Here is a 24029-nt window from a genome sequence, read left to right as displayed (position 1 = left end):
CCGAGGAAGCCCAAGATGGTATGAGAAATAACCCAGCAAAGATGCTAGGCAATGTAAACTAAGAGAAGGAATAATACATGGCAAGCCCAAAGGAGGCCCAGCAGACACAAGTTAAGTGATATCATGGTAAAAGTAATGTAGTGGCGTGGTAGGAATACCAGTTGACCCACGAACAAGAAGTAAAATGAGACAGGGGCTAAATTACAAAAGAGAAGACCCATACCCAAGCAATACCCAGCTCAAATAAGAAACGAGATGCAAAGAATGAAGACCCAATGACTCATTCACGCCACAAAAAGTTAAAATGAGCAGCAGAACATGCAACAAGACCAGACAAACCTACAAGCAATTACAAATGCATGAACGTCAGACAAGCCATGAACTCGTATGGGAGTGGAGCATGCACATGGCTCAGGTACTACCCACTTGTACCCAGCTAATACAGGGGCGGTGGGCTATAGTTCAGAGGTAAGAAAGGGTATGGTTTGACAGTGGGGAGAAGGGAGAAGTCTATTTTTGGATTCCCGTTTAGGCTCTTTTGGGAGAAATGTCCGACTGGGATGACATACCACCCAAAAGAGGGAAAGATGAGTTGAAATCATTAGGTGCATACCATAGGAGTTAGTAAGAGAGAATACCTAACCCTTATCCAAATGGGAATGCCACGGAAAGCAATACAATAAAATAAAACAAAACTCCCTTTATCTGGGAATGGAACACAGCGTAGCCAACATAGGGTAGTGGTGGTGGTTGGGTAGCCAGCAGACTAGTGGGTGGCCGAGAAGGACACCCACAACAGGCCAAAAATAGTTAAGGGGTAAAACGATAAATCTTATCACGACAGGAACTATAAGAAGGCCTTAGCTGTGCACAGTAAACAACAACGGGAGAACAAGGAAGAACAATAGGAAACATAGAAAGAAGAGAGAAATAGAAAGCAGAGAAAACAGAGAGGATAGACAAAAAGAAAGAAAATAAGAGAGTAGGAAGTGACGTGAGAAAATAAAAGTGTGATAGGGCATGTACCAATAGGCTACTTCCTTTTCTCCCTCTCAATAGCCTACTCTCTAGCATGCTAAAGGATTTGAGATTAAGCCACTTATGTCCATTCTTTCAAAGTGGGAAATTTCTATAGCAGGATTTCCCTGTAAGATTGCTCACATTGGAGATTAATTCCCTTCTTGAACTTAAATCTGCTAAGGAGTCAAGTTTAGCAGACCAATCCCCTTCCCTTTTTTTATCATGATTGTTTAAGCATTAACATCATTTTTTATTGTTGCTAACTTATTTCTGCCATACTCATATTATCACGTTTTCCTATTGCAAAGTTGTTTAAACATTATCTTTGGTTAGCAGCAAGAACTTTAGTTATAATATTTCTCTTTCTTTTATTATCCTATTATATTATGTTCCTCCTGCTATAACGTTTTATGTCAGCACCTTTTGCCGTGGGCACGTGACCAAGATATCTATAAAGGAGTCTTGGCTTGTGCATAATCTGGCTTAAGGTGGGTTTCAGTTGAGCCAGTCCCGACTCTCCTACCTTAGAACTATTGGGCCTCAGTATGGTAGGACGAGTTCAGCGCAGAATACAAAAAGGCCCAACACATTTGAATTGGCAACTCCACTGGGGAGTTGGGGAAAAGACAAGAAAGGTAGACAAAGCCCTCACAAGCTATGTCCCCAAGATCAAAGGCGATGCGGAACATGAGCATCATGCCTTCGCAGGCAGAGTCAAGACTAGCAATGCCCCACCAACACCAGCCTAACTAGGCGGATGGTGTCAACGGAGAGAGGGCTAGACCCCAAAAATAGCAAAGAGTCCCCACTGATAATGCCAACTTTTTCATCGAAATGCTACAATTTGTGCAGCATTCCTAACAACAGATAATGGGAAAAATTTGCCAAATGAGGTGGACAAGACGAAAGAAAAATGAAGTCAGCATGACCCAAAGCATGTGGCAGACAAGGAAGAAACCTCTATAGGGGGAGGCCCGTTGAATACAGAGCAGCGTTTCATTACCATGGTCGAAGTTGTAGCGCTCCTAGAACAGAAAGAGCCAAAGCGCCTAAGGAAAGATTATATGTGTGAAGGCCTCCTTACCTGTTGAGAATACTAAGCAAGCCATATCCTAAGAGTTATGAACTGCGAACTTTTGCACAATATGATGGCAGAAGAGGAAGTTCTATCAAACATGTGAGCAAGTTTATTGACACACTTGGTCCCTACATGGCAAACGAGGACTTATGTCTTTGGGAATTTTCCAAATCCCTATATAATCGTGCATACACTTGGTACACCGGTTTGAAACTAGGGTCAATCCCGACATGGTGGACATGTTTTGCACTAAATACTTTCATGGATAAGAGATAGTAACGCTTGCAACTTTGTAAGCAACCAAGAAAAGAAGCGGCGAAGACTTGATGGAATACATCAAGAGATTCAGAGACATAGCTCTTGATTGCTATGATCATTGTGAGGAAAAGACATTAGTGGAAATGTGTATAGGTAACATGATTATGGAATACAGAGCTGTTTTGGAAACTTAGAAACCTCCCAGTTCACACAATTGTTGCAGAAAGTTAGGAAGACCGCCAAATTAGTAAGGCCAAGCTCTGACAGGCCCAAAGAACAAAGGCCCACTCCACAAGCCATGGCTGTATCTACTGGAGAAAGGAAAAGGAAATCGGATGGGATGGAGTACGAGACCCCTCCACCATTGCTATGTAAATTGAAGGAGCTATATGTGCTCCTAGATGAATGGATCATAGATGGGGTCTTTAAGCCCAACCAAGTTTCCAGGGAACCTACCAAAGAAGAGCGAAGAGACCCGCATTTCTTCCGTTTGCACAATTATGTGCAACACCCTATCGCAGAATGCTGAGTGCTTCGCAAACTAGTGCATCGCAAAATAAAAAAAGGAACTTTCGAGTTATCTTAGTCAAAAGTCAAAAGAAACCCGCTCTCAAACCACAAGGGAAATGGAGTAGCAGCGGTCGTTATTTGCGTGGATCTAGGGGAGGACGAGGAGGAAAAGCCAGCCCTGCCTACCGTAGCAATTACCACCTTGCAGAAAAGTTCTAGGTTCAAGAACATGTTTGATTAATTGGAACTCACAGTAAATGAGCGCAGAATTGCCATAGAGGCTTTAGTGAGCATTGCCTCAGGGGTAGGAGTAGAATGCTTGTCGGCAGAAACCAGGGCTGACAAAGCTTTCTTACAGGACACGAACGAGATCACTTTTAGTAATGAAGACATGGAAGTGGGGTATTCAGATCATAGAAGACCCCTTTACTTGGTGGCCTCTATAAACCAAGTCCCTATCAAAAGGGCCTTGGTCGATACGGGCGCTTCCGTAAATCTCATTCCACTTGACACATTGCAAGCTGCAGGAATTTCAGAAAGGAAATACAGAGGTGCCCAATAGAGGTGACAGGATATGGGAGAAGAGGTGAATATGCCACAGGCCACATCTAGTTGTGGTTGAAAGTGGGACCAATAGCCTTTTTAGCCCGCTTCCATATAGTGAAAGCAGAAATCTTATACCACATATTATTGGGAAAGCTGTGGTTGCATAAACACTGATTGATCCCATCTACTTACCATCAATGCGTGAAGGGAAGACTGAATGGTAAAATGATATGAATAGCAGCAAACCCGTCACCTTTCAAGCAAGTAAAGGCTCATCTAGTGGAAACCATGTTTTACGATGAGTGGGCACCATTCGGTGAAAGTTCAGTGTCTAACCACCTTCGTCCCTAGGTGGGAGGATATTCAAGATGACCTAGAGCCCGATCTGAGGGGAATGCTAGTGCAAAGGAAGAAGAGGAAAGAAGTGCCCTCTTCAGAGTCAAGTGATGCACCATGATGAGTTAGGGTTCGGACCCCTGATGGTAAAATAGTTTACAAGTTATGAAGATGTGCAAGGCCTACTTGCGATACGCAAAAGGTTCCTGACAAGGGCCACAACATAAAAGTTTGGTGTGTTGTGTAGCTCAGGAAAATTTGGAAGAAGAAAGCAATATAGAAAAAAGAGAGGAAGTTGCAGTAGAAAAGGATACACAAGTAACAGCAAAAGAGAAATTGGAAGAGTTAATTTGGGCTCCGACCCACAAAAGCCCAGGCCCATTTCAATAAGTTCAAAACTGTCTGAGGAAGAAAAGTTAAAGCTAATACTATTGTTGAACGAATTCAAGGATGAAAGTTCAAATAGCATTGAAAACACTATGAACGTTTAGACCCCCAAATACAAATTATCAATTCAAGCTTATTATCAAATAATAAATGTGCGGAACATGAACATAAGCTAATGATAGAATTGATAAACAATCTAAACCAATATAAAATCACATTCACAGCAAAAATTAAATGGTAAAGATTAAGCGAAGAGAGATGCAAACACAAAGACAACATGACGATGTGTTATCGAAGAGGAAACCAAAGCCCTCGGCGTAAAACTTCTCCGCCGCCCTCCAAGCGGTCAATAATCCACTAGAAAATGTAGTTGGGATACATGAACAGCAATAGACCCTCCAAGCCTAATCTACCCAGTGTACCTAAGCCCTCCAAGCTTCTTGCTCCACGAGGTTGCTCCGAACCTTTTTCTTCTTTAGCTTACCGGATTTCGCTATAGCCCATAGCATCAACCAATAACTATTGGTCCATTCCAAACTGCTTCCCTTAGCACCAAAAGACTTTATCACAGACGTGGGTATGGTGAGAAAAGGATTTGGTCAAGAAGTTCTCAAGGATGTATCAATGGAGATGGTGAGAGTAGAGAAATTTGAAAAGTCTCTATATGAAGATTGTAGATGAATCAATCTTATTTTTCTCTAGGGTTTCTCTCTCAAAATTCTCTCTGGAAGCTCTATACATTTCGTGGGTATAAAGGGTATTTATACTAGGGTAAGATAGGAATACGAAGAGTTAGGTTTTTCAAAACAGAGCTGGTTGGCGACTTGGCCTCGCGACTTAACTGAGTCGTGAGATAACAGAACCGCTAAGCTGGACCTTTTGTCCTGTAGTGCACCAATTAGCATGACTATTCATTTTCTCGCACACTTCACTCATGTGCTACAGTTGGTGGCTTACCAGTCGCGAGTCACTCGTGAGTCCCAGCCGCGAATCCTTGCATCCTTGCACAATCTTGAGCATTTCTTCACATTCTTTCACTCACTATCCTTACAAGAATCTCACATAAATACAAGGTTTCTAAGTGCTGAAATACAAGCAAATTGGCACGGAATAAAGCTAATAAGATGGTTGATTAAATTCAACCTTACAAAGGATGTTTTTGCGTGGGACTACATTGAGATGCCTAGGCTAGACCCAGGATTGGTAGTGCACATGCTCAACGTAGACCCTGAGGCTAAGCTAGTGGTTGAGCCTACTAGAGTATTTCATACTGAAATAGAATAACAGATAGTAAAAGAGGTGCAAAAGTTGTTGACTGCTAGTTTCATTTAACCCATCTAGCACCCACAATGGTTGTCCAATATCATGCCAATAAAGAAGAAGAATGGGCAGATAAGATGCAGCATAGACTTCAGAAATTTCTACTGAATTTGCCTAAAGGACGAGTTCGCGCTACTAAACATGAACCTGCTGATAGAATCTGCAGTAGGGAAAGCCATGTTCTTCTTTATGGATGGATTTAGTAGATACAATCAAATTCGAATGGCGCTAAGGGATGCAGAAAAAACCGCTTTCAGAACACCTATAGGTAGTTTCTATTACACTATGATGCCCTTTAGGTTGAAAAATGCAGGTGCAACTTACCAACACACGATAACCACCATATTCCATGACATGATGCATCACGAGCTAGAAGACTGTGGATGACATAGTTGTGAAGTGAAAGAAGTGAAAGGGCCATGTCAAAGTATTGAGAAAAGTATTTGAAATATGCAAAGTTTTGAAGCTAAGAATGACTCTGCTCAAGTGTGCTTTTGGAGTATCTTCTGGGAAATTCTTAGAATTCTTCATCCATAGCAAAGGAATAGACATGGACTTGGCCAAAGCCACAACTATAGCAACCATGAAGCCGCTTGCCATAATGAAGGAATTGAAGAGTTTTCTGGGGAAAGTCTCTTACATCCGATGATTCATCCTGGGCGTAGCGTTAATCACTTCAGTCTTTACCAAATTACTCAAGAAAGGACAAAGTTTCAAGTGGGGAGAGGCACAACTGACAGCTTTCGAAAGGCTACAGTAGATTATGATGAATCTCTCTGTGGTGCAAGTCCTAATCAAAAAGCCACTATTGCTTTACTTAGCCTCAAGCTCATATGCCATAAGTGCTTTGATCGCCCAAGAAGATGGAGGTGGTATTAAGCAGCCAATCTATTACGTAAGTCACATGTTAAAGGATGCAAAAACTCGCTACCCATAGCAGAAAGAGCATGCCTGGTAATAGTATATGCATCACAAAGGTTATGCCATTACTTTCTAGCCTATGAGATATATTTGATGACGAAGTCCTACATAATCAAGGCTCTTCTTCGGCAGCCAATCCTTTCTAGGAGAATATCCTAGTGGTTGTTACAATTATCGCAATATGACTTGAGGGTGGGAACACCTAAGACAGTAAAGAGTCAGACTATAGCAGATTTGTTGGCACAATTCTCAAGAGAAGAGGAATTCACTCTGATGACGAAGTTCCAGGGGAAGTGGCCGCAGCAGAAGTAATAGAAGAGCAGTGGGTGATGAAGTTTAATGGTTCTTCCACCACCCACTCAGGAGGTGCAAGAATAGTCCTCTATCATGAAGGAGAAGAGGCCGTGGCGCTTTCATTCAAGTTGGAGTTTCCTTGCTCAAACAATACCACAGAGTACGAGGCCTACCTCACCAGGTTGGCCACAACTCTCGAAATGGAGATCAAGCATTTGAAAGTGATAGGTGACTCCAATATGGTGGTTTGCCAGGCCAAAGGAAACTTCTCTTTGAAGGAACAAAGTTTGGCTCCATACAAGTTGTTGGCCTAGAAAATAGAGGAAAGATTTTCAACATTTGAGATAGAGCACGCTTAAAGGAGCGAGAATCGGTATTTAGACACGCTGGCCACATTGGAATCATAGATAGCCTTTGAAGGAAGTAGTACTAGAGTTGAAGTTAGTAAGTGAAGGGAATCTATTATTGAGATACTACAGGAAAGGTTCTAGGAAGAACAAGGGTGTAAGGGGGATTGGAAAATCCCCATAAAGGAATCCTTGATGAAAGAAGGAGATATGGTAGATTTGAAGACATTAAAGGATTACACCCTGATGAAAGGGGAATTATATCACAAAATGCCAGGTGGAATTCTGTCAAGATGTGTAGGGAAAGAAGAGGCCCAAAGAAAGTTGAAGGAAGTGCACGGTAGAACCAGCGGGTTCTGTGGCGAGATCAGCCTTTATTGCAAACTTTAGAAAGCGAGTTTTCATTGGCCAAGCATGGGTAAGGATGCGAACCTAGTCCAAACCTAATGTGAAGCTTCCCATTTGGCTACAGACAGGGAGAAGAATTGAGTTGTTTTCACCAGTGAAGACTGGAGAAGCCCATTTATGTAATACTTGACAGAAGGTATCTTGCCACAAAAGCATAGCGAAAGATATAAGCTTAAAATGTTGGCAGTGCACTACTTTTTGCATGAGGGAATCCTTTTTAGGAAAAGGTATGATGGAGACTCATTACGATGTTTGGGTCCTGAAGAAGTAAGGGAGATGATAAAGGAGGTACATGTAGGAGAATGTGGGGAACACTAAGGGAAGAAAAAGCTATATTGATGTCTACTACAGATGGGTTATTATTGGTCTACTATGAAGAAAGACACAATAGAATTCGTAAGAAATGCCATAGTTGCCAAGTGCAGTCTAACCTGATTCACACTTACCCACAAAATTTGCATAGCATGGTCATCCCATGGCCCTTCCACACTTGGGGCCTTGACTTAGTGGGACCCATTAATCCACCATCACGTGGGTACATATGGATCCTTGTGGTTACGGAGTACTTTACCAAATGGGTAGAAGCAATACCACTCCATAAGGCCACAGGAGGATCCGTGGTAAATTTTATCAGAGAGAACATAATTATTAGGTTCAGAGTACCTCATAGGATCATCAGTGACAATGGCACATCATTTGTCAACAATGAGGTAAGAAAGATGCCAGAGTTCTATCAAATCAAACACCATTGGTTATCGCCCTATTCCTCCCAAAGGAATGGGCAAGCAGAAGCAACAAACAAGACTCTCATCAAGATCATTAGCAAGATGAATCAAGAATATGTTGGGGGATGGGCAATGCATCTACCAGACACCCTTTGGGCCTATCGAAGCTCAACCAAGTCTGTCACGAGATTTTCACCTTTCTCCTTAATCTATGAAATGGAGGTAATAAGCCCAGCCGAAGTGATGACACCCTCCTTAAGGGTCATGCAGGCACGAAAGAAAGAGAAGGAGAAGGAAGTCTTCGCAGTAGAAAGATGCAAAGACCTAGAGGGATTAGATGAAAAAAGGGAGGAAGCCTAAGAGAAAAGCCACAGATATAGACATAAAATGACTGAAGCTTATGGTAGGACAACCAAGGAAAAGGTGTTCACAGAAGGACAAATTGTGCTAAAAATAAAGGATCACATTAGGCGAGGTACGGCAGGACCATCTAAATTTTTACCTAAATAAGAAGGACCCTTTGTGGTAAGGGAAGCACATGCAAGTGGGTATTATCGTTTGGCCTAGATGAAGGGAAAAGACCTAATGGACCCAATTAACGGCAAATGGTTAAAGCAATATTATGCCTAGGAAATATTGTGTAGTTATTCCTTCCTCTTGTTTAGTTTTTTTTCCTCCAAATGACTACCCTTGTAAGGGATGATGTCATAAGAAAGTATTGTAGTGCGTTTCTATTTGTTAAAAAAAAAAAAAAAAAAAAGAGTAATGAAGACTATGGAGTATTAGCAAAAACATACTGTATCATAATCATAGTAATAATCATAACAGATGTAGTAGCAGATGTAAGAGTGCATCTAGCTCCTTCAATGTACATGGAAATGGTGGAGGGGTCTTGTACTCCCTCCCGTCCGACTTCCTCTTCCTTTCGCTAGTGGATATCGTTGTGGCTTGTGGAGTGGTCCTTTGTTATTTGGGCCTGTCAAAACTTGGCCTTACTGATTGGGCGGTCTTTCTGGCTTTCTGCAACAGCTGTGCGAACTAGGAGATTTCTAGATTCTCTAAAATAGCTCTATATTCCATAATCATATTACCCATACACATTTCCACTAAGGTCTTTTCCTCATAATGATCATAGTAGTCAAGAGATATGTTTTTGAATCTCTTAATGTATTCCATTAAATATTCGCTACTTCTTTGCTTGGTTGCTTGCAAAGTTGCAAGCATTACTATCTCTTTTCCATGAAAGTACTTAGTGCAAAACACATCTACCATGTCATCCCATGTTGGGACTGACCTTGGTTTTAAACCGATGTACCAAGTGTATGCACGGTCACATAGGGATTTGGAAAATTCCTGAAGACACATGTCCTCATCTACCGCGTAGGGACCGAGGGTGTTTAGTGGATAAGGAGGCCTTCGTGTGTAAAACCTTTCCTTAGGCACTTTGGCCCTTTCTTACTCTAGAAGCACTGTACCTTCGACTATGGTGATGAAACGCTGCTTCGCATTCTATGGACCACCCCTTACAGAGGTTTCTTCCTTGACTACCACATGCTCTGGGTCATGCTGACTTCCTTTTTCTTTTGTCTTATCCGCCTTTATTTGGCGAATTTCTTCCATTATTTGTTGTCGAGAATGCTGCACTAATTGCAACACCTCGATGAAAAAGTTAGCATTATCAGTGGGAACTCTTTACTATTGTTGAGGTCCAACCCCCACTCCGTCAACACCTTCAGCCCGGTAGGGTCGGTGTTGGTGGGGCATTGCTGGTCTTGACTCCGCCTATGAAGGTACTGCACTCATGTTCTGCGTCATCTTTGATCTCAGGGGCATAACTTGCGAGGGCTTTATCTACCTTCCTTGTCTTTTTCCCAACTCCTTAGTAGAGTTGCCAATTTAACTGTGGTGGGCCTTTTTGTATTTCTGGGTTGGACTACTTCTTGTCGTGCTGTGACCCAATAGTTCTGGGGTAGGAGAGTTGGGACTAGCTCGATTGAAACTCACCTTAAGCCAGCTTGTGTGGAAGTTAGGACCCCTTTACCAAGATCTTGGTCACGTGCCCACAGTAGAGGATGCTGTTAGAAAAATGTTATAGTAGGAGGCACATAATATAATAGGATAATAAAGATATGTTTACTGCCAACAAAAGATAATTTTTAAACCACTTTCTCAACAAGAAAACATGGTTATGTGAATATAGAAGAAATAATTTAGTGACAATAAAAGAATAATATTAATGCTTGATCAATCACAATAAAAGAAGGGAAGGGGAATTAGTCTGTTGTGCTTGGTTCCTTAGCAGATTTAAGTCCAAGAAGGAAACCAATCTCCAATATGGGCAATCTCACTGGGAAATCCTGCCATGTAAATTGTCTACTTTGAAAAAATGGACCTAAATGACTTAATCTCTTGTCCTTTAACTTGTTAGAGAGTAGGCTATTGAGAGGGAGAGAAGGGAATAGTTTATTGGTGTATGCCTTATCACACTCTTATTTCCTCGCTTTACTTTTTTATCCTCTTTGTTTCTCCCTGCCTTCTATTTTCTTTCTTATTCCTATATGTCTTCTATTCTTCCTTGTTTTTTCGTTGCTATTTTTCTCACTTACTCCTCCTTACTCCTTACTCCACTTCCTTTTACTGTGCACAGCTAAGGCCTTTTTATATTGCCTGCCGTGATAAATTTTACTGTTTTACCCCTCAACTACTTTTGGTCTAGTGTGGGTGTTCTTCTTGGGCCACCCACTAGTTTGTTGGCTGCTCAGCCAACACAAATACCCTGCGCTGGTTGCGCTACGTTCCATTCCCAGACAAAAAGTGCTTTTGTTTCTTTTCTTTTTTCTTTTTTTGCCTTCCGTGGCGTTCTCATCCAGATAAGGATTGGGTATTCTCTCTTACTAACTCCTATAGTGTGCATCTAGTGATTCTAGCTCATCTTTTCCTCTTTTGGGTGGTTTGTCATCCCAGCAAGACATTTACCCCAAAAGAGCTTAAGCGGGAATCCTAGAATAGACTTTCCCTTTCTCCCCACCTCTAGACCATACCCTTTTTACCTCCGACCTATGGCCCACCGTGCCTATATTGGCTGGGTACAAGTGGGTGGTGCCTGAACCTTGTGCGTGCTTTACTTCCATATGAGTCCATGACTTGTCTGCCGCTCATGCGTTTGCCATTGCCTGCGGATTTGTTTAGTCCTGCTGTGCGTTTTGCTACTCATTTTTTTTAACCCTTTATGGTGTGAATGAGTCACTGGGTCTTCATTCTCTGCATCTCGTTTCTTCCCTAGGCTAGTTTTTGCTCGAGTATGGGCCCTTCCTTCTTCAATCCAGCCCTTGCCTTCTCTTACTTTTAGTTTGTGGATCGGCTGACACTTCTACCACACCACTCCATTGCTTCTGCCATGTTATCACTTAACTTGTGCTTGTTGAGCCTCCGTTGGGCCTGCCATATACTTTACTTTTCCTTTACTCAATTCACGTTGCCCAGTACTTCAGCTGGATTAATTCTCATACCATCTTGGGCTTCCTTAGCCCATTTTATTCCTTTGGGCATCCTCGGCCTGCTTTATTCCTTTAGGCATCCTCGGCCCATTCCATTTCTACATTCTCATGGGATTTTGCTAAATCTTTCGAACTTTCTTAGCTCAATTACCATATCCTTTCCTTTTGGGTTTGTAGGCCTTTGTGCCAACCCCGTTTACTAGTTCCTTTCTTTAGGCTTTTCCGACCTATCTTTGCTTGCTTTCTACTTCTTATGATTCTCATGAGTTTACTACTTCCTTCTCTGGGCTCCCTTGAGCATGTTTGCTTTCTTTGGGGCATTTTTTACTATTTTATAGGCCCGTGGACCATTATTCATTCCATTCGAGCTTAATGATTTTTCTTATTTTGCAAACTCTTCTTTCTTCACCCCTTTTATATTGTTGGACTTCTTCTTGTTATTAGGACTTTTTGCCAAAATGGGTATCAACAGGGAGATAAATAAGTATGCACGTGGAGTTGGCCGCAAGAAGGCCCCATGAATAATAAAAAATGAAGAAGAAGCAAGGTTAGAGATAACATACTCTCCTCTCAGTGGTGGCAGATGAAGGTGGTGGAGATGTCTTCCTCTTACTGCCATAGGTCCTACTAGAAGGAGGAGCATCTGTGGATGGCTGTGGAGCAGAAGGCTTAGGTTTGCTTGCAGTAAGGTGCCTGCTGGAATGGGTATGAGCAGAAGAGGGAGGAGAACCGTTAATAACTATATTACGAATAAGAGGAAGACCGCTCTTATAGGGAAGAATCATCACCTCTCTTGGCAGACTTGGGCTTGGTGGACCAAGACACCAAGCCCTTCTTAGTAGGTGCAGGAAGGTTCACCACCTTCACCTTCTTCTCCCAACCAGTGGGGTACTCACCAGCATACAAGTACCACCCCTTCTCCTTTGCCTGCCACTCAAATATAGTAGACTGACTCTACTTCCTAGCATACGCCACCATAGACTTGGTGGGAAGTAGTAACTGAGGGTTGGCAGAAATGATAGCGTAAAGACCATCAGGAGGAATAAGAGAAAACCCACGGCTGCCTAACAACTCCTTCTTAAAAGAAGTTGTTGATGCCTATTTTTGCAAATCTGTACCCAAAGGCTTATGAGGAAGAAAGCCCAATGAAGAGCAAGGCCCAAAGGCCCACCAAGAAGACCAAAGAACAAGAAAGGTCCAAAGAAAGAAGTGCAAGTGAAAGCAATTGACGGCAAAACGCAAGTCTGCCACAGAATACAAGTTTGTCGCAGAATACAACTTTGCCGCAGAATACAGTTCTCTGGCAGGATGGCTTCGACAAATGAAGATAAATTGGGCCCAAGAACCTTTTGATCCAGTCAACATTATTTGGTCCACAAAAGCTCGAATCCTTTTGTATAAAAAAGATAGGCATGAAAAATGATATGAAGAAGAACGATGAAAAGAATCAAGGAACGGCAAGAAGTGTTAACAGCAGGAATTTCGTGAAGGAAGAGTCAAACTAAAGGAAACGACAAATGTAGCAGGAAATGCATAAAGAAATAAGACAAAAACACGCAGCAGACGAAACAGAAATAATCTGCTACGGTAGGAATGGCGTAGGAGACAAAAACAAAGATAGTGGAGCAAGCACAAAAGGGTCGGGGCACCACCAACCTGTATCCAGCCAATACAAGGGAGGTGGGCCCATGGTCAAGGGAATTCAGAGGGCGTGGTTTGGTGGTGGGGGAAAAAAGGGGTCTATATTTGGTTTCCTGCCATGACTTCTTTTGGGAACATATCCTGCTGGGATGATATCTTACCCAAAAGAAGTAATAAATGGTTGGGACCACTGATGCATGCCATAGAGCTGGGTAGTAAGGTAGAGGTATACAGCAGGAACAAACAAAAGAGAATTTTGTCGTGCAGCAAACATGTTCTGAGCAGATGGCAGTGGTCGGGGCAACCAATGGGTGAGTGGGTAATCTTGAAAGGATGCCCACAACAAACCAAAAAACAGTTGGTGAAGCCCTAGGGGTAAAAGGGAGAAATCCCATTGAATTAGCTCACTATAAAAGGGAGGTAACCACGGCAGAAATGGAAGGGGAACCGAGGTAGAGGAAAAAACACGGGAAAGAGTGAAAAATAGGGGAAGAAGAAAACACCCAGAGGGGAGAGAAAGAAAGAAAGAAAGAAAGAAAAAGAAGAGAGAAAACGCGGCAGAAATAGGGGCATGCATCAATAGACTATCTTTTCCCCCCCTCTTAGCAAACCCACTCTTTGAAATCTCCAAAAGTAATAGCTAGTAGCCATTTAGGCCTATTCTCCAAATGAACAACTTTTATGGCAGGAGCCTATTATAAGGTTGTTGAAGTTGGAGTTTGGGTTCCTTCTTGGTTTACTTATTTTATGGGCAGATTTAATACTTAATTTTGATTGCAAATATATTGGATTTCTCTCATTATAACTTATATCTGCCGTATTTAGTCATCCTGCCGTAGTACATTTTTATCATGTCTGCCGCATCAGTTATCCTACTGTGGTGTCTTTACTTGCTATATTATTTATTCTGCTATAGTAATTTTTATTATATTTACCGTGTTAATTATTATACAAGCTAAACATTTCCTGCCGAAACTTTCTTTTTTACTTGTTATTACGTGATTTACTTTTGACACAAACTAACCATTATCCTACCGTAAGTATATGTATACATATACCATGGTTTCTCATGTTCTGGAAAAATATATTTTATATATGTATATGTGAATATGTATAAGTATATATACTCATATATGTATGTATATATTTGAGAATATGCTAACCCATCTAAACTAACATTTGTTTGATGGGTATTTTATTTGGGTTTTAGATTTGTTTATGCACAGGAAGTAGAAAAGTGTTTCTGCAGTAAAAACGAAGAGTGGTTATTCACATTGTAAAAAGCTTTAAAGCATGGCAGGAAGCTCTACTACACAGCAGACAGTCTTACTACGCGGCAAACAGTTTTGCTGCATTGTAGAAAAATCAGACTTGTGGCAGAAACTGGAGAAAAGTTCCTTCTGCGGCAGAAACATCAATCCTGTGGCAGAAACTGGCAGCGGCAGAAATAGAAAAGTCAATCCTGTGGTAAAAATTGAAAAAAAAGTCTTCTGCGGCAGAAACAGAGGATAAGCCCACTTTGCAGCATCTTCCCTTGGACTTGGACTCAACGTTTGAACACAAGCCGGACCAAATTGAGTTGCAGTTGGACTGGTCTCAACTTCTTTACTCAGAACACTCAGGCGTACTACCGCGAGAGACAGCCCAACCCAACGCACACAAAAAAGGCCCCCACATTAAAATGGCGACTCCGCTGGGGAGTTGGGATCAAGATGGGGAGAATGAGAAATTTCTTCCTCGTAAACATGTTTCCAAGTCCTTACCAAAAGCAAGACATACAGATGTTCTTAAACCTTCCAAGCTATACTCTCAGGGAAATATCCAAAACGTTATAGCAGTCCCATAGCAAAATCCTGCGGCAGAATACGACAATGTTACAATAGGACAGTACCATAGCAGAATTCTATGGCAGAATGCAGCAGCGTTACCGCAGGACAGTACCATAGCAGAATTCTATGGCAGAACACAGCAGCGTTATCGCAGGACAGTACCGTAGCAGAATTTTGTAGCAGAATACAGCAACGTTACGGCAGGACAGTACCGTAGCAGAATTCTGTGGCAGAATACAACAACGTTACAGCAGGACAGTGCCGCAGCAGAATTTTATGGCAAAATGCAGCAATGTTACAGCAGGACAGTATCGTAGCAGAATTCTGTGGTAGAATACAGCAACGTTACAGCAGGACAGTGTCGTAGCAGAATTCTGCACAGCAATGTTAAAACAGAGCAGAAATATATTGAGAACTCTACAATAGAAGGCCTTCACAATACTTGGTCCTATCTTTTAAATGCCACTTGTTCTCCTTGTGATGCATGTGGGACATGTGGCAAGCCACTTATTCAAACATGCAAAACCAAAAGTTCCACCACTTTTTGCTCTCATTTATTTTAAGGAAGCATTAGAAGCTTTCTAAACTCTTTCCATCTCCACCTTCAGGTCCAACACTTAAAGTAGAAAAATTTCTTCTTTCCCTCACAAGGTTTCAATAATTTTCTTCATGCCAGTAATTCTAGCTCTACTTCCCTTCAAGAACCAAAAGCTAGAAAAAAAAAATGAAACTATAGCAGCCAAAGGAAAACTTTCATCATTACTATACTATTGCAAATCACTATTTCCTCCGCAAAGTATCCCTTAGCAGACTTTTCCAAAAGTGTAAAATGTCCCTCCGTAGAAAGTTCGTAGCAGAAAGTACAGATCCTTCGGCAGGCTGTTCACAGTAGAATCTGCTGAATTTCAGAAGTGCAGAATGTTCATCTGCTGAATATTTTATAGCAAAAAATTTCAAAAGCCAGAATGTAGATCTCTCCGCAGATTATTTACAGCAGAATCTGCTGAATTCCAGAATGTTCTTCAGCAGACTGTTCACGGCAGAATATTTTGTAGCAGAATATTTTGCAGCAGAATTTTGTATTCCAGCAGTCCCTTTTACAGAATATCCTACCACAAAATTTAGCACAACAAATTTGAGATTTGTTCTCAAAGTAAGAAAGGTGCATACAAAGCCTTTCATATTCACTTTTGCCGAATTAATTTTTTGCTACTACATCAGCAAATATATCAGTATCAATGAAGGGAGGAGGGAGAAGTAATCGATTCGGCGATATCGAAACATCCGTTTTCAACCAAAGCATACATTGAAGGCATGTGATATGGTGGTGAAGTGTTCAAATTAAATCCAGACCTTGGGATGAAGCCAACAACTCAGTAATTGCGTACTCTCCATAAAGAAGCCCAAATCTACAAACTGCTTACAAGCTGGTCTTTGTCCATTATCGGGTCTAGCAAACTGATTCAACAACCTTAAAGAGTTGAGAAGTTTTCTGCGAAGCACCTCAGAAGATTTATGCCTAGAGTGGCATTAATGATCATTATCTTTATGATGTTTCTAAAAAAGAATGTATCAGATTACTTGTTCTACAAACTATGCAACTCCACATCACTCTTCAAGTCATGAAGCTCATTAATGCCCATATCTCATCCTAGAAGAACTCTGAAACAAAGTGCAGAAACAATCGCTCACTCACATCCTGCCGTAAATAGAGTTGCTTGTCTTATTGTCGCAGAAAGCTATTACGTGGTTTTTTTTATTGAAGGCGTTCAGCTGCAAGGGCATTCTGCCACAAGAATAAAGAAGAATGATGCCTTAGAAAGATGTGGGTACGTCATGGGAAAATTCTATATTAGAGGCCACTGACTTTTGGCCATTGCTAGCCAACCATGAAGCAAGAGACGTAGCAAGCTCCATCTAAATATTCCCATACTCAAAGCAAGTGAAGAAGAAACCTATGAAATATGGGTCTTGGTAGCAATAGCCAGCGAAAGGGTCGTGGTTATGAATTTTTGGCTAAAAACCCGCAAATGATCCATGATCGCAAGTCTTTAGAAAGAATCTGCGGAAGAGCTATAGCCACAATCATATGTAGCAGAAAATACATAGGAAGCAATTGTGCTTGCAGTGGAATGAAGCCAAAGCATACTTGAAAGTAACTCTTTCCCAAATTCTCTAGCAATGAAGAATTTCTACAATATGGCAACTTGTAGATCCATGGCATCTAATTTTTTCTTTACTGAAGAATGCATAAACCATATGATGGAACATCAACACCAAGAGAAGGTGATATCAAGCTCATCCAGTTGTCTCACATGCTGGGGGCTAAAGCTCATTCTACGACAAACATGGAAAGCCTCCTGCTGAAAGCTAATGGCTTATTCTTGTATACTGGGGGCTGTCTCATTCTACAACAAAATTTGGGAAGTCTTTTTCAAAAAGCTGAAGACTTATCCAGTTGCCTCACATGCTGGGGGGCTAAGGCCCATTCTGCAGAAAATTTAGAAAGTTTGCCGCAAAGTGCTTAGAGTATCTATATGAAGCAGCAACATCATGTATCTTCTACAAAAGCTTGGTGTGTTGCGTGGTTCAAGAAAGCTTGGAGGAGGAGAGTAATGAAGGAAAAAACAAAGAAGTTGTGGCAGAAAAGGATGTATAGGTTATGGCAGAAGAAAAATTGGAGGAAATTAACCTGGGGTCGGACCCACAGGAACTAAGACCCATCTTAATTAGCTCAAGACTTTCAGAAAATGAGAAATTAGGATTAATATTGTTGCTGAAAGAATTCAAAGATGTCTTCGCATGGGGTTACAAGGAAAATGTCAGAATGGGATCCTGGGCTAATAGTGCATACATTGAATGTGGACCACGAGGCCAAGCTAGTAGCCCAGCCTGCCAGGGCGTTCCATACTGCCTGCCAGGGTGTTCCACACTGTCTGCTAGGGTGTTCGTGTTCGACACTACCTGCCAGGGTGTTCCACGCTGAGATAGAAGGCGCAAAGTTTTGAGCACCATCATAGTGAGGGAATGAGGGAAAGCTTTTTGCCTCAATTGTCAATTATAAACAATTAGCAACCAGCAAGGGTTAAGGTTGGTGAAGCTGGAGTGTAAAATACAATCTTTTGCCTTGTTAGGTATTTTCCTTTAACTTTAAGCTTACTTCTGTGGAATCACCTGCCCTACTTTGTAATTTGTTGTATTTGCTGTAATGTGGGTTATACCTTGCTCTAAGTGGATCTAACTCTAAGAGATCCTCACTGTTCACATGTACAAGAGTAAATTGAGGGCCAAAATGGCCAAATACCACAATTTTTTGAAATTTTTAGCAAAAAACCACAGTTTCGGAAATAAATGGCAATCTACCACTTTTTTCAGTACTCGAGTTTGGTGAACTCGAGTACCCTATTTTATAGTTCCACCGTGGCTGCTGAGCTGGAAATTGGCGATTAAAAAAAATAAAGTGGTACTCAAGCTTGGTAAACTCAAGTACCATGCAACACAATACTTGAGTATACCAGGCTTGAGTACCTTTTATAAAAAAAATAAAGAAATTTTTTTTTCTACGGTACTCGAGTTTACCAAAATTGAGTACTGTGTTTTTTTTTTTTTTTTTGCTTGAGGATAATTGACAAATAAACATAAAGATAAAAATAAGTAGCTTTTATATGTTTTTATATATTTAAATAGAAGCATTGTAAGATATAGAGATTTTAATTTCGAAATATGAATTTAATTTCTACATTGATTAAAATTGTTCATTGTTTTCTTATAAAAAATTGTTCACTATTTTCTATATAAACTATTTCTACAATTTTACATAAAATTATTTTCTGTTCAGCATTATTTAAAAAATTGTTCACTCTCTTTTCTGCGTAAATTATTTTCTGTTCACTATTTAAAAAAATTGTTCACTGTTTTCTCGTAAAACACCTAGTGAAATCGTGTTTTCTAAATTTAAACGTCAAATCTGAATACTTTTTCATGTTTAAATTTCACAATAATTGAAAATCCAAATCTGTATGTTTTTTCATGTTCGAATTTCACAATAATCGAATCTGTTTTTCTGCATTGATAAAATCTATTTTGATACACACTTTGTCAAAATTATCCAACAATGATAGATTGTGATTGGTTGTTTATCACTTTCTAATAAGCTCACTATGATGGTGCTCTTTTATATCGTGAGCTTATTTTCACAACAATGATAGATTTTTTCTACTAGTGCTTAAGTATTATATCGTGATTGGTGCTCTTTTATATTTTTATTTTTTCAGCAAGTGCCTATGATGATCTCTTATGTAAGTGTTGAACTCCAATTGCAAATTGACACATAGACATGTTATGTGAAATTCGGTGTAAGATTTATGGATAGATCGAAATATATGGATAGATAAGATTTTGAACATGGCATGGTTTAATTGGCTTCTCATATTTTTAAGTCCCTTTGTCGTGACATGTAAGTTGCATTCATCTTCTCTCCCTCGGTCTCTCCTATCCCTCAAAAACATCAAAACGAGGTTAAGTGAGTATAAAATGACAAATTGAAAGTTGGAACTTCCATTTCATCCAAAGACCATATGTTTTAGAGAGAGACATATCAAAGCCATAATAAAGAATGGATGCCTCCACTTTGTTTGAAGCTGATCAAGCATCTGGCAAAGGTAGTTGTTACCACATTTTAATGTAGATAAGCATTTGAACATGACATCTCATATGCACTGAAAGATAAGTGTATGGACATAGCTACTATCAAGTATCACATGATCCAGGTTTCTTTACTCTCTTTAAAAATATCAAAATGAGGTAGAGTGACATATTATTTAAGGGTCATGTTAATGAGTGCCCTTAAAACAATATTTAATAATCATATTAAGAAAGTTTTAAACACCACTTTTATGGGAAATATAAAAATTTGACTAAAAAATTAATTATTTTATCATTTCCCTATAAAATATTTTAAAAATAATTCTAAATCAATGCCTTTAGGGCATTCATTAACATTTATTTTATTTTTTGTCATGTTAACGGATGCTCTTAGAACAATTGTTAATAAAGCATAATAAGAAAGTTTTGACATTGCTTTTATGAGAAATATAAAAAGCTGTCAACAACATTTATTGTTTTATTATTCTCCCAATAAGATGTTTCTAAAAGAGTTCCTAAACCAATGACCTAAATTAACATTTCCCTTTTTTGTAATGAATAAAAATATTATAGGTCCAGTTAACAGATACCCTTAGGACATTCGTTAATAAACCATTTTAGAAAAGTTTTGATACTACTTTTATGAAAAATATAAAATGTTATTAAAAATAATAATTGCTTTTTTTTTTTTTTGGAGAAAGAATTAGTTTTGACTTAATTCCACCATTAAGAACACATTTTTTCTAGCCTATAACTACTCTATACTTATTGATTATAGAATTGCAACTTGCGACTTGCGACTTTGTATATAGAATTGTCTTTGTAACGTGCATTTGTCATTATTCCACAAGTGAATGAGTGATATAAATTTGATTGAGTATACGAGATACTTTTCACTGGTGAATCAACTTGAAACATTGGATATTAAATAAGAAATGCTTAGAATGTCTCCCCTCAAATTCACAATATGCTTAAGTATTATATCGTGATTGTGCTCTTTTTTATTAATCTTTTTTTCAGCAAGTACCTATGATGATCTCTTATGTAAGTGCTGAACTCCAATCACAAATTGACACATAAACATGTTATGTGAAATTTGGTGTAAGATTTATGGATAGACAGAAATATATGGATACATAAGATTTTGAATGTCTCATGGTTTAATTGGCTTCTCATATTTTTAAGCCCCTTTGCCGTGACATGTAAGTTGCCTTCATCTTCTCTCCCTCGGTCTCTCTTATCCCTCAAAAACATCAAAATGAGGTTAAGTAGTATAAAATGACAAATAGGAAGTTGGAACTTCCATTTCATCCAAGGACCATATGTTTTAGAGAGAGACATATTAGAGCCACAATAAAGAATGGATTCCTCCACTTTGTTTGAAGCTGATCAAGCATCTGGCAAAGGTTATTGTTACCACATATTTTAACGTAGATAAGCATTTGAACATGACATCTCATATGCACAGAAAGAGAAGTGCATGGACCTAACTACTATCAAGTATCACCTGATCTAAGTATCTTTACTCTCTATAAAAATATCAAAATGGGGTAGAGTGACATCTTGTTTAAGTCTCTTAAATCATTCACATCACCCAATGCAAATTTTTTTTGTCTAATTTAATATAAAACTTATATTTCTTATTTTACGTAATCACTTTTAAAAAATGTTGAGAGAAATTACAAAGAGGTGGTGTTTGACATTTTAGACAACGGCAAATCACTAACTCATGATGGCCCACTTGGTGGAACAAAGTTGCATGCCGCAGTAATTTGGAATGATAATGATAATACCTATTTATTTTTTCAACATTCCAATGGTAATGTATGGTTTACTAAAGAGAGTAATAATGCCATAAAGTTTGTTGTGTTAACCGGCCTGTGCAACATACTAGAAAATTTGATAAAATATATTTAATTAATAAATACTAACAAAGTGATCTTATCTCTTCTTATTTTTATTGTGACCAAACAAAGTGATGGTATGATTTCTTTTTAATTATTAGACCAATTTATTAGGAAAAAAAAAATCACACACACGATATCAAATAATTGGTCACAGGCATGATAGAAGCAACCAAAAAAAATTACCCACAGTTTCGAACTGAATCACTGGCAAAATTGAGATAAAAACATCCGATTCTAGGTTTAGCACAAAGAATTGATATAAAATAACTGTATAATTGATTAATTTCCATTACTTGTCAATGACACTTTAATACATTTTTGTTTTATTTGGCCACTTCAAATGAAACAAACGAAAAGGTAAACAATAATGTTTCTATTACTTTTAACTTTNTCCCATTGTTTAAAGAGAGAAATATTAGAGACACTGAGAGAGAATGGATTCCGCCTGTTCGTTTAAGCTGCTGATCAAAGCATCTTATCTAGGGTGAGGATTATGTCATTTTGATGCTCATATCTTTCTTTTTTAAATTATTCAATAAGATCATTGAGATCTTTTATTTTAAGGTACTCAATTTTTAATTCTTCATAGAGGTGATAATGAATATAAATCATTGCTTTTAAGCAATTCTGTAGGGAGTTTTGGTTGCCATCTTTAATAGTAGCTCCAAAGTTCATTGACTCATGGTAGATCTCAACAACAAGGATCTATAATAAATAATTCTTGCCCAAAATATCTAAAGTGATGAATTCAAGTTTTGAGAGATTAATTGGACATATATTTATATCACGTGAAATATAATTAAGTAATGCTATATTTAATCTAAATTCTTGAAACGTTAACGTTTTATAAGAATCATTAATTAACCTACCTGAAACATATATAAAACATATGTATATAATATGTCTAGCCTAAAATTCATAAATTTTTTAGTCCATCAAATCAAAACTAAATTATATAGTAAGATTACTAATTCTTAAGGGAAATTTATGTTGGGTTAAGTATCACACACATAAGTCATAACCTTAAGGTTGCAGGACAAATTAGCACAAATATTTTTGAATTGATTGGAGTTCCATCCAATAATGTGTTGTGAAATAAAAGGAATATCAAAACAACATAAACAAATCTACTAATTCATCCACGGACTATAATGGATTTAGTAGAATAATTAAAAATTTTCAAGCCAGTTTCCTATGCGTAGGTTTTAAGGTGGTAGTGGAGTTGGAGTTAGAGGTTGGCACTTGGCAGTGGATGTTAGGTTTTGGGATTGGATTATGTTTAGTTCAAACAGGTGTGATACACACATAGGGTATTTTGTAAAAAAAAAAAAAAAATTTGAGAGATAATTACAACATGCTGCTAACCCCGTAGCTCGAACTCTTTCCCCCTAAACCCCCAAGCACTTTGTACATGGGGAGGTGTCAATTTAGCTACAAAACCTTTGTGATTTCAAGTCATGATTTCAGTTTATGAAAACACAAAGTGTGATTATTTACCCTTATGGAATTCATGGCAACCAAGCTATCTATTGATTGACCATGAATGATGTCATGTGGATGCCATAAGAGCGTTTGCCTTATTATGAAGGTTCCTATTAATGAGTGTCATAAGGGCACAGGTTAAAGATTAATAAATGCTTAATTATGAATTGTAATGCACATTTTTTAAAACAAAATATACATATTAATGATTCATTGGCTTACATGCACAATATTGAGTTTTTTGGATATATATGTATGGTTTGCATTTTATTTTTTGTCATGTTAACGGATGCTCTTAGAACAATTGTTAATAAAGCATAATAAGAAAGTTTTGACATTGCTTTTATGAGAAATATAAAAAGCTGTCAACAACATTTATTGTTTTATTATTCTCCCAATAAGATGTTTCTAAAAGAGTTCCTAAACCAATGACCTAAATTAACATTTCCCTTTTTTGTAATGAATAAAAATATTATAGGTCCAGTTAACAGATACCCTTAGGACATTCGTTAATAAACCATTTTAGAAAAGTTTTGATACTACTTTTATGAAAAATATAAAATGTTATTAAAAATAATAATTGCTTTTTTTTTTTTTTGGAGAAAGAATTAGTTTTGACTTAATTCCACCATTAAGAACACATTTTTTCTAGCCTATAACTACTCTATACTTATTGATTATAGAATTGCAACTTGCGACTTGCGACTTTGTATATAGAATTGTCTTTGTAACGTGCATTTGTCATTATTCCACAAGTGAATGAGTGATATAAATTTGATTGAGTATACGAGATACTTTTCACTGGTGAATCAACTTGAAACATTGGATATTAAATAAGAAATGCTTAGAATGTCTCCCCTCAAATTCACAATATGCTTA

The sequence above is a fragment of the Quercus suber genome, unplaced genomic scaffold (genome assembly GCF_002906115.3).
Source record: "Quercus suber isolate HL8 unplaced genomic scaffold, Cork oak 2.0 scaffold_758, whole genome shotgun sequence".
Lineage (NCBI taxonomy): Eukaryota > Viridiplantae > Streptophyta > Magnoliopsida > Fagales > Fagaceae > Quercus > Quercus suber.
Note: the sequence above shows the minus strand (reverse complement) of the source record.